At 40.8% G+C, this 12,662-nt stretch overlaps 1 long non-coding RNA gene across 2 annotated transcripts; it reads left to right on the top strand.

The window, feature by feature from the left end:
- Positions 1–5,775: 5,775 nt before the first annotated feature.
- LOC144988946 (uncharacterized) lies at positions 5,776–10,507 on the top strand. Of its 2 annotated transcripts, none has more exons than XR_013653048.1 (7): positions 5,776–5,917; positions 6,908–6,990; positions 7,278–7,371; positions 7,717–7,828; positions 9,374–9,401; positions 9,518–9,637; positions 10,071–10,507. It is a non-coding gene; the product is annotated as an uncharacterized LOC144988946 (long non-coding RNA). The 2 variants fall into 2 exon arrangements; XR_013653049.1 differs by having other exon boundaries at positions 9,538–9,637; positions 10,071–10,289.
- The last annotated feature ends 2,155 nt before the right edge of the window (positions 10,508–12,662 follow it).

Genomic DNA, 12,662 nt, shown 5'->3' with positions numbered 1-12,662 from the left:
AACACCAACATTGTGTTGAGAGCTGCAGAAATGAGAGGCCTAAACGAAGCAGATACAAGACAGGAGAGACCCAAATTCAACAGAGAACCAGGAACGAAAAAATCTTACCAGGTGCAACTGAAACCAAGGTGTTAATGGATATAACATTGAATGCTGTATAAGTCATAAAGCGCTTTTCTGACTTGATTAAGGCTCAGGGAATTTTACGGTCACTTTTACCCATACATTTTTTTTGCCATGGAAGATGCCAACCTGTGACCAACCAAGAACAAACTTGCAACCATCTGATCAGAGGTCCACCACTCTACCTCTGCACTGTTATAGTCTGGTCTTCACTCAAGAAACGGTAATACTTTTAACTAACCAAGGTAGGTTTATGTCATTCTGACTACACCCTGTTGTTGTGTTACATGCACCACTTAAAAGTCCCACTCCAACTATATTTGCATCTATTGTAAAAAAATTCCTAGTGGTCTTTGAATTATGATTATGCAGTTTTTAGCCAAAATCAAAAAGCATGTGTGGTTTAAAGACATATTTTCTGCAGGGTGGCAGGAGTTCATCAGAAATTCGTCTCTGAGTTGTGGGCGGGACTGTTGGTGCAGAAGTAACCCTCCGCTTATATCCCATCATGCCTTTGTTTACTCTCTCTTTCAGCCCCTAACAACCCTAAGCTAACATTAACAGTGCAACAAAACCGGCAAGCAACGTTGGAGCTATCTAGTCGTTGAGTTTTGAGTCAGATTCCAGCTCAACAAGGAAAACCAAGACATACATGGATCTATTTGTCTACAAGAGCGGAGCAGTGAGACTTTGGCCTGTCCATCTCAGTTGCTGTTCGCACAATCGTGAGCTTATCCAGATGGCGGGTTTTTATCTGCTCCTGATCCATCTTGATTTGAATAAAAAAATACTAAAAAGAATTTAAGATTGAAAGAGCTTTTTATGTATTCAATCATAAGAAAAATGCTACAAGAACATGTTAAAAACACCCAAAATTTTCAATTTTCATTGGAGTAGGTCTTTAAGATGTGGCATCAGGACATCCTCGGCAAGGAAATGATGAACTAAATGAGTTTCAGGCAACTTTTGGTCATGTGTCTTGGACACTTGGGCAAAGAGAGGGGTAGAGCTGTCCCCCGATCACTACCTGGTGGTGAGTTGGATTCGCCGGTGGGGACGTAGGCCAGAAAGACTTGGCAGGCCAAATGAACTGTGAGGGTTTGCTGGGAATGTCTGGCTGTGTCCTCCATCAGGGAGGTCTTTAACTCCCACATCTGGGAGAGCTTCAAATAGGTATCGAGGGAGGTTGGTGACATTGAGTTAGAGCGGACCATGTTTTCCACATCTATAGTCTCTGATAGTGTTCAGAGCTGTGGTCGCAAGGTCTCTGGTGCCTGTTGTCAGTAATTGTTGGAAAAATGTATACAAGTTATCTCATATTTGCTTTTATGCATTACCTAGCCTTAATAGGTAATATAATCATGCATGCAGAAGTGTCTGTGTCCAAGTTTGTTTCAAAGGAAGGTGAAGGTGAAACTCTTGGGAGGACACTGACTATCTTGGCGTCTTCTCAGCATCAGCGTGAAGGCTATGTGCTATCTGTGTCAAGACCGGAATTGAGGGCCTCTCTGTGTCAGTTATCCGTGAGAAAAGACTTTGCAGGTCCAAAGAGGATGTGGGAAGACTGTGAAAAGATGGACATGTTGCAATTAATGTTTTCTGATAGCGCTGCAGCTGTGTTTTATCTGTTTTCCCTCCTTACAGCTCGCCACATGTGTAAATTAGGGAATACCCAACAAACTTAATAAAAGAGGAGGCGACAGAATATGCGCCAGAGCGGAGAGAGATTGTTGCTGGGTATTATCTCTGTTCGTTCTCCTTGTAAAAAGGTACCTTTGGTATGTTGTCTTTCTTTCCTTATGTTATTATTCTAATGTTGCTGGTAGTTTTAGCCCACCAGCAATCCCGAACCCAGGGGTGGACACCAGAAGTAATGGATGCCGCCAAGCTTAAGAAAGAGTGAAAATTGTCGGGTGGTGGAAGGAATACTTCGAGGGGAAGGTTAGGTAAGGTAAGACTTTATTTATCCCACGATGGGGAATTTCTTTTGTCTGCAGCAGCAAAGTGACATTCAACAGTGCAACAGTATAAAACACCAGAAGAATGTCTTTGACTTACATGACAAATAAATAAAATTATAATTAAAATGCACACCAAACAACAGTTATAAGAACAAAAACGCCAAAAACAACAACAGCAACAACAAATGAAATACACCGTGTAGGTACATAGTGTGTCACTGTAGTACTGCGTTGTATAGTCTGATGGCTGTGGGGTGGAATGACCTGTGGTAGAGCTCCTTATTGCACTGTGGGGGTAACAGTCTTGTGCTGAAGGAGCTGGTCAATGCCTCTGCAGTTTGGTGCAGGGTGTGGGAGGGGTTATCCATGATGGTGTGTTGTACAGAAAAGAGCATAATTTTCTTTTTTTAGTGATACACTAGTGATACACACCCAACATCCTCCAGTCCGCCACCTCCTTGATGGACTCCAGTGTGCAGCCCAGGCAGAGCCAGCCTTCTTAATCATTTTTTTAGGTCTCCTCCTGTACTGCCCCCCACCCAGCACACAACTTCATGAAAGACTACTGAGGCCACCATAGTTTCATAAAAAGCCCTTAGCAGCTGTCTGCACACACTATAGACCTCAGTCTCCTCAGCAGATGAAGGTGACTCTGGCCCTTCTTGTACAGAGCGTTCGTGTTGCTGAACCAGTCCAGTTTGTTGTTAAGGTGGCCCCAACGTGTCTCTAACAGAGCATTAAGAGCTTGAACGTGCCAGCCCCAAGCCTCCTGCCTTGTTGCGCATCGCCGCACCAGCTGGTTCGGCCATGTTCTTCGTCTTCCCTCTTACCATCCGACATGAGCTATTTAGCAATTTAATCCAGGGATTGCAGGCCGTAAACGAGCACAAGGCAAACCCCATACTCGGTGGACAGACGTCATTGTGGGAGATGTTAAACCTTACGGGGTTGCTATGAAGGATGCTGAGCTTCTGGCACACGACCAAAAAAAATTGAGAACCCTTGTTTTTTTTGTCAGCTCTACTCACCGGGAAGGGGCATCACCCCCCCTGCAGGAGTCTTGATGATGATGACCTGGGTATCCCCTCAATCCTGCTGATTCGCCTTCTCTTGAGGACACAAAGGCTGATGGCTTTGGGATGGGGCTGTCCATCACCCCTGCTGAAGTCACTGAGATAGTTGACAAGCTCTTTAGTGGCAAGGCTCCAGGAGTGGATGATGTTTGCCCCGAGTACTTCAAGTCTCTGGATGCTTTGGAAGTGTCTTGGCTGACACGTCTCTGCAGCATGGCGTGGAAGTTGGGAACTGTCCCCACTGGACTGGCAGACAGGGGTGGTGGGTTCCCTTTTCAAGAGGGGGGACCGGGGGGGGGGGGGGGGGGGCAACTTCCAGGGAATAACACTCCTCAGCCTATGTCAGGATACTGGAGAGGAGAGTCTGTCAGATAGTCGAACCTCAGATCCAGGAAAAACGGTGCAGTTTCCATCCTGGTCGTGGAGCAGTGGACTAGCTCTACACCCTTTTTCAAGAGCTGGAGGGTTTTGGGAGTTCACTCATCCAGACCATATGTGGTTTATGGATTTGGAGAAGGTGTTCGACCGCGTCCGCTGTGATGTCCTGTCATATGGTCATATGGGAGTATGGGGTCCGGGGAGCCTTACAAAAGCCTGTCTGGTCTCTGAATGGCCATGAGCAGGAGCTTGGTTTGCATAGCCGGCAGTAAGTCAGACCGGTTCCCAGTGTATGTTGGACTCTGCAGGCTGCCATTTATCACGGGCTATTCATCTTGGCTAGCCTGGGGACGCCTCAGGGTCCCCCCAGAGGAGCTCGCGGAAGTGGCCGGGGAGAGAGAAATCTGGGCATTTTTGCTTAGACTGCTGCCCCATTTTATACTAATGTTATGGGTTGTAAAGTTTACTAATTTCAGTCTGGCAGTGTATATTTTCTAAGTGTGAAGATTTACAATCAAGTTCATGAAATAACTTGCCAATGTTTTGATGACAATGATCTTTGAAAGCTCTTACAGGTGAGTCCAAACAAATATGTCATTCAAAGCTTTTGAATGTGTAAAATCAACGTATCTGCACTCCCACAAACAGCTCAGTTGAGGTAAAAATATAGAATGAGTGGATTACTTGAATGGATTACTGAAGAATTACAATGATTCTTTTTATTAGTTTTAGTTCTAACACCCACCTAAGGTGAATATTTACATCTAAATTAGTAAGATCATTTTACTAAGACCCTTCTCAGTAGGATAATCTCATATGTAGAATATGCAAGTCAATCTCAACATGAAGCAGCCATTGTTTCAGAAATAGAATTTTACGTGTGCTCTTCTGGATTATTTTTTAGCCAAATAAAGTTCCAGTCTATATTGATGAAACAGATGAAAGTGATTAACTATCAATTTAGTACAAACCAGGAGCAGCAAAAGTGACCAGCTATTTTAGCCATATAATTGCCAGCTATTAAATTGTTCTTCTCCAGAAGTTTTAAAATTATTTGTTTTGGAACCAAAAAAAGTCGCTTTAGCGTGGTCAACCCAAATTCTTGCAAAGGCAGAATATCTGTATTCCCAAAATGAACCCAGTCTCACTTCATCCTGGCGGATTCTTAAACTTCCTCCATCACAGAACCAGCAAGATGAAATAAATCAAGTGCCCATCTGTCTTTTCAAGCATTCAGAATTATTTAGTCACAGCTGGATCTGTCTGTGTATACAGAGGCATTGAAATTATGCCCCCCTCCCCCCAATTGGACCTCATGAATACAGATCTAGGATTTGAAGGACACCCTGATGATGCCCTCTATTCATAATGGATATGTTTGCATATCTGAGCTCCTTTGTTTGGTTGATTGTGTTGAGAACATACTGTCTCTAAAAAATTTAGAGATACATTTTCACTATAATATCAACTCTAAAACCTTTGTTAACCATTAGAATAAAAATATTACCTTTGACGTATTTAAAAAAAAGCAACCATTTTTTAGAGTTAATATTTGCGTAATATAAATCTTTCCTATAATTTCACCATTTTAATTCAAGAAAAAAAATCAGCTTTCTACATGTTTGCTTCAAGCTAAACCAGCACAACGCAAAAAGGATATTTTCAATAAGATTTGTGTTGTCATCATGTGAGGAAGTATCAGAGTGAGAATCTGGACGCCTTAATACTAAAATTGTATAACAGTAGTATATGGAGTTAATTCAGTCTCAATAATCAGAAATGCACACAACCGGTTTTACAAATGCACACGATCCGATTCACAAATGTCATTTTATGCAAACGTGAAAAATAAATTCGGAAATACACACCCTGTGTTTCACAAACACACAGATTGTGTTTCACACATGCACACTAAATGTTTTACAAATGCACAATAAGTGTTTCTCACAAATGTGCACACTGTTTTTCACAAAAACATTTTAGAAATTCACAATAAATGTATCAGAAATGCACAGTAAGTGCTTCACAAACATGATTTTTAGGTACACATGTGATGTGAACTCACAGATCATTCGAACTGCAGAATGTGCATTCAAAATCCCGTTCTCGTTTGTGAATCTCCCCGTGTGTGTGAGAGATTTTTCTACGGTGAATATTGAGACTCATCTGACGGAGCGGGTCGACTAATCTCACCATTGGCTAGTGAATCTGTCAATCAAACTCATTGGCAAAGCAGGCGGGTTCGCTTTTAACCAATCGAATGGCCCCTTACACTCCTCACTTTCAAAGTGACGAGGGAGGGAGCTGTTCAGCACAGCAGTTGGGAGGACGCGGGCGGCAAACATGGCGGAGAGGTCTTCTGAACTGGATCAGTCTCAGCCCGTAAGTAATGCATTTATTTGATCATTCCCTCGTTGTACGTCCTGTAATGTTATTGAATACTAAGTTGAAGCGTTCTCCTTTGCCAAGTGACATGTGTGAATGCTTTATGAACACTGCAGCCGAGTCGTTTGCAGAGTACCCCCACCGCAAATTAGCTTAGCTTTGTTTTGCTTAGCCTGTGCAAGTTGTGGCTGCCTGTGAGTGAAGTTCAAGCCGGTGTCGGTTCAAGCTAGCGTCTATAGCCAATGATCTGTAGGTTCTTAACATGATTCATAAGGAACTAAGGGGAAAAGAATGCCGGATTTACAGCAGCAAAGAAAGTTTAATAAAAAGTATTGATTTGGAGACGGCGATTTGTTTAACACTGATGCTATGCTATGCTAACTAGCTAGTTGTTCCGTGTGCTGCCTTTATGTAAACGCGATCCGGGTTAAAGTTAGACACAGCATTTTCACAACCCAGACTTTAAGACGGGGTGGACTGTGCAACAAAGTTAATTCATATGACATTCATGAAAACGGCATTTTTTAAATATAACATACATTGAATCCACTGATGAATAAAAGAAGCCTCATTAAGTTTCTAACGTTAGAACCCGTATTGTGCTGAAAAGCCCTGTGAGATTGTGTCAGAGTGACAGCCACTAAATTCCCCGTATCTTTACTTCCAATGACGTAATGACAAGAATCCCAAACATTATGTTTTTAGGCTGTTTTGTAGTCTATAAGTAGTCACAGAAAGGGTGGATGGGAGAAATCAGCTGTCAACAGTGATTAGAGTAGAAGTTACTGTAAGTATTACACACAGGCTTCCTGTGATCAGTGTCTTGTCTCTGATTTTTTTTAAAGGTGTTCTTTACTACAAGCTCAAGTAATCATAGCAAGAGTGTTTTAAAAAATTCCCCTTTCATATATTTGAAAATTATGTAATTTAAGATCAGACAGCTAAATTATCTAATCCATGTTTGTTGTGTTTTTATTTATTCTCTAGGAATTACTGAAGCGTGACAGCGTGACAATCTTTTGTTCCTCGTGCCATCAGGCAATACAACTCTCTGGCAGGGCATCTTACAAGTAATTTCTTTTAATTTTACCCACTGATTTTCCAATTATTTACCTTTTTTTATCAATCTTTTTATTTTGTGATATTTCTATTTGTAATGCATGTGTGTTTATGTGTTTTTTTAAGATGGCCATTTTAAAAAAAATTTCCTCAGGGATTATTAAATACCCTTCTATTCTATTCTATTTCATATTTTATCATCCTATTGTATTACTGTTTTACCTGTCAATTGGGAATTTAGCATTTTTGCCGCTGTAAACATCTGTCAGTTGAAAGTATTTGTACTTGTATTCCATAGATCTTGTACCTGAGAAGATAGCAGACAACAACTGTGCAGACACCCACTTGGCCTTCTTCAGTGACGCTGTGAACGTTTATGGCTTTCCTCTGAGGTATTCATGTCATTCATAAAGAAATATTTTATTCACATATCAGGCAGTATAAGTACTTGGTTATTTGTACAAAAATAAAATTACTTTTTTTAGACTCCTCTCCATAAACAAAGGCAACTCTAAAACTTTCCCCTCATGAATAACATTTTACCCCCCCTTAACAGTCTCTCTCACCTCATTTTTTTCCCCAGTGATACATGTAACCCACTCCTGCAATTTTTTTAACCTAGAAATTCTACTTATTGGCATCATACATAAGAACATTACATTTTAAACTGATGTGTACCGTATTGGCGATGCATTTGTAATTATGTGTTTGAGACATGATTTTCATGTTATTGTCAGGGTGAGAGGAGATCACGGAGGAGAAAATGTGGGCATAGCCGAGTTGATGCTCACAGTACGTACAACTGACACAAACGGCTTCATTGTGGGAAAAGTGTACACACAATCAACGGTGAGTTGAACCTAGTTTTAGAAGCTTTAATATATACACAGGGCTCCAGACTGCGTCCATTTGGTCGCATTTTGCGACCAAAATTTGAGAGTGTGCGACTGAATTTTACACCCAGTCGCACATGTGCTACCAGTAAATTTGCCTCCTCCACCCTCCGTATTTTTTATACATTAAACATGAAAGGAGCACGTCAATGATCGATGAAATGAGAGATGAAATCATCAATGAGACGCGAGCGCACACGCACGCAGGCAGACACACACACTCGCGCGAATACTCATGAGACTGGAGCACACGCGAGCACACACTCGCGTTTCATTGAGTGATGCCTGAGGCGGCCAATGCGTGTGAGAAGAATAGGGAAAGTCACTGCAAGTGGCTAAAATATGTGGAGGGGCGGGGCCTAGAGATAATCGAGCGCGCGTAAACATCCGTGGGAAGGAAACGGAGACAAATATCATCACAACTTGATATGTGCGTCTGAGCTATGAGCAAGCGAACTATTGATTCGTTCTTCCGACCTGCAGCTAGTGTACCAGTGCCAGAGTGTACAGCAGGGGTCTCAAACTCGCATGAAATCGAAGCTGCAGCGAGACTGAAAGAGACCAGGAATTAGGAGTTGTCCTTAACATTCAATTTCGTTTTAATATGCCTCTCCCCCTAAGTATGAGCTGTGATATTACATCTTTTATAATTATTTTAATGTTTTGTAATGGATGTAGCCTTTTTTTAATCAGTTGGTATTTTAAATTATTTTAATTGATCAGTGAACTACAAAAAACCCATCAGGACGCATGTCCCATAATGCATTGTTTTTTAGTCTGTAGGGCAGCTTTTAGTCAGTTCAATACTAAATTTCCAGCTGCGTTCGCTCTGATTGGTGTCTTGCTCTCACCCCTTTCTCGTGATATTTTTGTTTTGATTGACAGGTGATGTTGGAGCAAAAACAAAAATATACGTCACACACCAGGTGATCTGTGCAGTGTTGCGTCCATCTGGGTGATCTCAAACACGCTTATTGTGCATCTTGGCTGAACCTATTTGGTGTCACCAACATGAATTTCCATCCTCTAATATTTACATACATTTAAGTATTGTTTGAAACTGTGAAATTACGAAAGGTTACTACGGTAATCACTTGTTACTAAAAACTTTTTTTTATTCTAAAAGTATGGTATTTTTTTTACTATTTTTACTTAGTTGTACTGTCGTGACAGCGATGGTGCTGTCAGTTTACCTTCATGTTGCATCTTCAAAAGTGCAGAATAAAATATGACACTGAATTAGAAACAGCACATTGTAATTTCTGCATCTATTATTAAAGTATTTATTTGTAATACAGTGGAAATTAGTAGATTTGGTTAGAATGTTGATTTACGGTATGCGCCCCTAAATTTTCTGGTTGTGCCCCTAAAATTTTCAGTTAGGGGCCACTATGCTCCTAGTGAAAAAAGTTAGTCTGGAGCCCTGATACATAAAAGTGAATGATGTATTAAAAATAAATCTGACAATATAATATTTATTTTTGCTTTTTTTCAAATACAGGATTGAGCTCCTCTGGTGTGATGTCTTCGTGAGTGTTACTGGTTTATATTACAACATCCTGCACTCTCCTGAGGACCAAGACTTGCTCAATATCAGTCACATCACGTATTCTGCTGCCATTACATTTTTCTACCACGCATTCAGGCCAGTTTGGATGTCTTTAGTGACGCGTGGGACAGCCATCCAATCAGGACGGAGCAAAGCATGACACCAAATCAGCTGTGGCAGTTGGGCTTGACCCAGAACCCTGTTTCTGATCCCCGGGTAAATGCTTTATTTAATCTCACTGTACTGGACAACTGATTTGTGTGCAGTTTGACTAAAGTGGAAAGTATCAAGAAGAGTATCATGAAATCATAATGACTACAGTGAATTTTCATCGAAAATGAATGAAAAGGATTATTGTTGTGTGGTGCAAACAATTTCCCTAAGTTGTTTGTTTGTAGGAAGAATAGCACATCTGCAAGTTCAAAATGCATCACAATGCATGGCATTATGAGCCATCAGATGTACTAATGTCACTACTTTGTTAAGGTTCACTTATTTGCAAATTATAAACAGTTATGGAGATATGAGGTCTGCCTGCCAGCAACAATATAAGTTATTATTAGTCGGTCACTGTTCCTACATAATCTAAAACACAAAAAAAACAGTGCTGTTCATAAACAGTATCTTTTTTTTTTTTTTTTTTTGTCAGGGTATGCTGGTTCCAGAGATTGAATGGGAGGAGAGTGGATCCATGACTGAACCTCATCCTGGGATCAATGTCCTGGTATGGGACAGTCCTCTTCTGGGTCCACAAATGTTGGAACTGCAAGACGACATCAATCCATTGTGGAATTCAGACCGTTTGGGAGTGGACCTACATCTTTACTGTCCAGTGTGTTTAGAACTTAATTTAGGCGACATAATTACATACAGAAGAAGAGAGACTGAGGGGAGCAAGACAGAGTTCAAATCAATACTGTTGTATTGTTCAAGGGACTTCATTGTATGTAAGGAAGTTATGAAAATTAGTTCCAGTTTAAATAAAATTCAAATCAGTAGAGATTCCACATTTGCTTAAATTTTGATGTTTTAATCTGTCCATGTTTTCTCTGAATTTTACTCTGCAATAAAGGGTGAATGTTTGCACTTTGTTGTTCTATGACCATCTTTTGTTGTTTAGTATTTAACCAGCTATAAAACCCAGAGAGATGAGGATCTTTTTTGCAAGGGTGACCTGGCCAAGAGGTGTATATGTATATGGTTACAATATAAAATCAATGACATTTGAGTTATTAAAAAAATAAAATTAAGGTCCAGCAAAGTGACTTCGGGCTGAGCAGGGGATGTGTATTGGGTATCTGTGATTGACAGTGAGATGAACTTGAGGTAATGTAGTCCCATGTGGTACGGAGCAAAGTGATGCCAGTTTCTCCACAGAACCTACTGTGGAAGTTGCAGGTTTTTCTCCTCCACCTTCATATGATCAAAACCGTGTCTGAGTGTTGAAATGACGCTAGCATGAAAGCTAAGAGAATAACGTACAAACAATCCCGAGTGAAACATTCATTTTAAATCTCATGACCAGTACAGAGTTCGATGGATTCTAAGACAACTGCATTCAACCACTGTTGCCTTGCTTCCAGGTCCACTGAAAAGTTGCACAAGCCAGTAATTTTTGACAACCGAAGGCAATAAACCGACAAGCCATGCTAAGGCTAACACGCTAACGACCGACTGGTACAGAATCAAATATGGGCGGGGCTTTTGCCACCCGCAGAAAGCGTAGAGAAAGTGTAAGGGGCCATTCGATTGGCTAAAAGCGAACCCGCCTGCTTTCCCGATGAGTTTGATTGACAGATTCACTAGCCAATGGTGAGATTAGTTGACCCGCTCCGTCAGATGAGTCTCAATATTCACCGTAGAAAAATCTCTCACACACACGGGGAGATTCACAAACGAGAACGGGATTTTGAATGCACATTCTGCAGTTCGAATGATCTGTGAGTTCACATCACATGTGTACCTAAAAATCATGTTTGTGAAGCACCTACTGTGTATTTCTGATACATTTATTGTGAATTTCTAAAATGTTTTTTGTGAAACACAGTGTGCACATTTGTGAGAAACACTTATTGTGCATTTGTAAAACATTTAGTGTGCATTTGTGAAACACAATCTGTGTGTTTGTGAAACACAGGGTGTGTATTTCCGAATTTATTTTTCACGTTTGCATAAAATGACATTTGTGAATCGGAGCGTGTGCATTTGTAAAACTGGTTGTGTGCATTTCTGATTATTGAGACTGAATTAACTCCATAGTAGTAATATAAGAGCAGCAATGCTGCAAACACCAGAGTTTTTGTGCTCTGATGCTTTTCAGTTATGTGTGTACACGCGTTGTGTGAGTGGCCCTCTTGGCCCTCTGATGAAATACTATCCCTTCTACCCGCCTCAAGACAACACAAGCATATGCGCTTGGCTACAAGTCATGAATCAAATAGAAAGCCAACTAAGGGAAAAAATAAGAAAATAAAAGAGAGAAGTAAATAGAGTCTGAAAATAGGTGGAAAAAGTAAATGACAAGTAGAGCAAGAAAGTGAGATTGAAGAATTGGGGACATATTTTGCAAGCACTTAGACTATGGTTAAAGGACTAAAATTTTCAAAAGGCCATGACAGTAGTGTTATTTAATCATCTGATGTTTCTTGGAGAACCTAAATGAAGCAAACACTTTTATTGTTTGTGTGGAAGCCTGAGACAAAAACAAAATATATAAATAAATGAATAAATAAATAAATAAAAGTCACAAAAGAGTCACAAAACAACAATTTAGGACACTTTGCTTCACCCATTATCTAAACCTGCTCAATCACTCAAACGGTCTTTTCTGCGCCCACTTCCAATGAAAAGTCTATGTAAACGCACTGTTATTCACCCTTAGTCTGCCCTATTATTCTGCTTAGAGGTCAGCTGGTGACCAATCATCCTGATTAACACCTGCTGGCTATTTAACTCAGAGGAGCCCTCAGGCAGGCAGAGAGAGCTGAGTGTGAGCAGTCTTAAGGCCTGTTCACACCGGGACGAATTTCGCCGGCGATTTTCGCCGACGTTTAACGCCTCGTGACTAAACAAAGGGCACCAATGAGAGTGTGCACACCGACGCGAAAAAACGCCACGCGTTAAAGCGTCAAAAAAAAAAAACGCCTCGGGTTCGTTTTTTTTTTTTCGACGCGTCGCGTCGAAATCTACTCGACCAATGAGAATGGCGCTTTTGCTCACGTGTCTGGAGCTTCTGAAGTTA

The sequence above is a fragment of the Oryzias latipes genome, chromosome 22 (assembly GCF_053564925.1).
Source record: "Oryzias latipes strain Hd-rR chromosome 22, Olatipes_Hd-rR_3.1".
NCBI classification, from domain to species: Eukaryota; Metazoa; Chordata; class Actinopteri; order Beloniformes; family Adrianichthyidae; genus Oryzias; species Oryzias latipes.
Note: the sequence above shows the minus strand (reverse complement) of the source record. Positions and strands in the feature narration are given on the sequence as shown.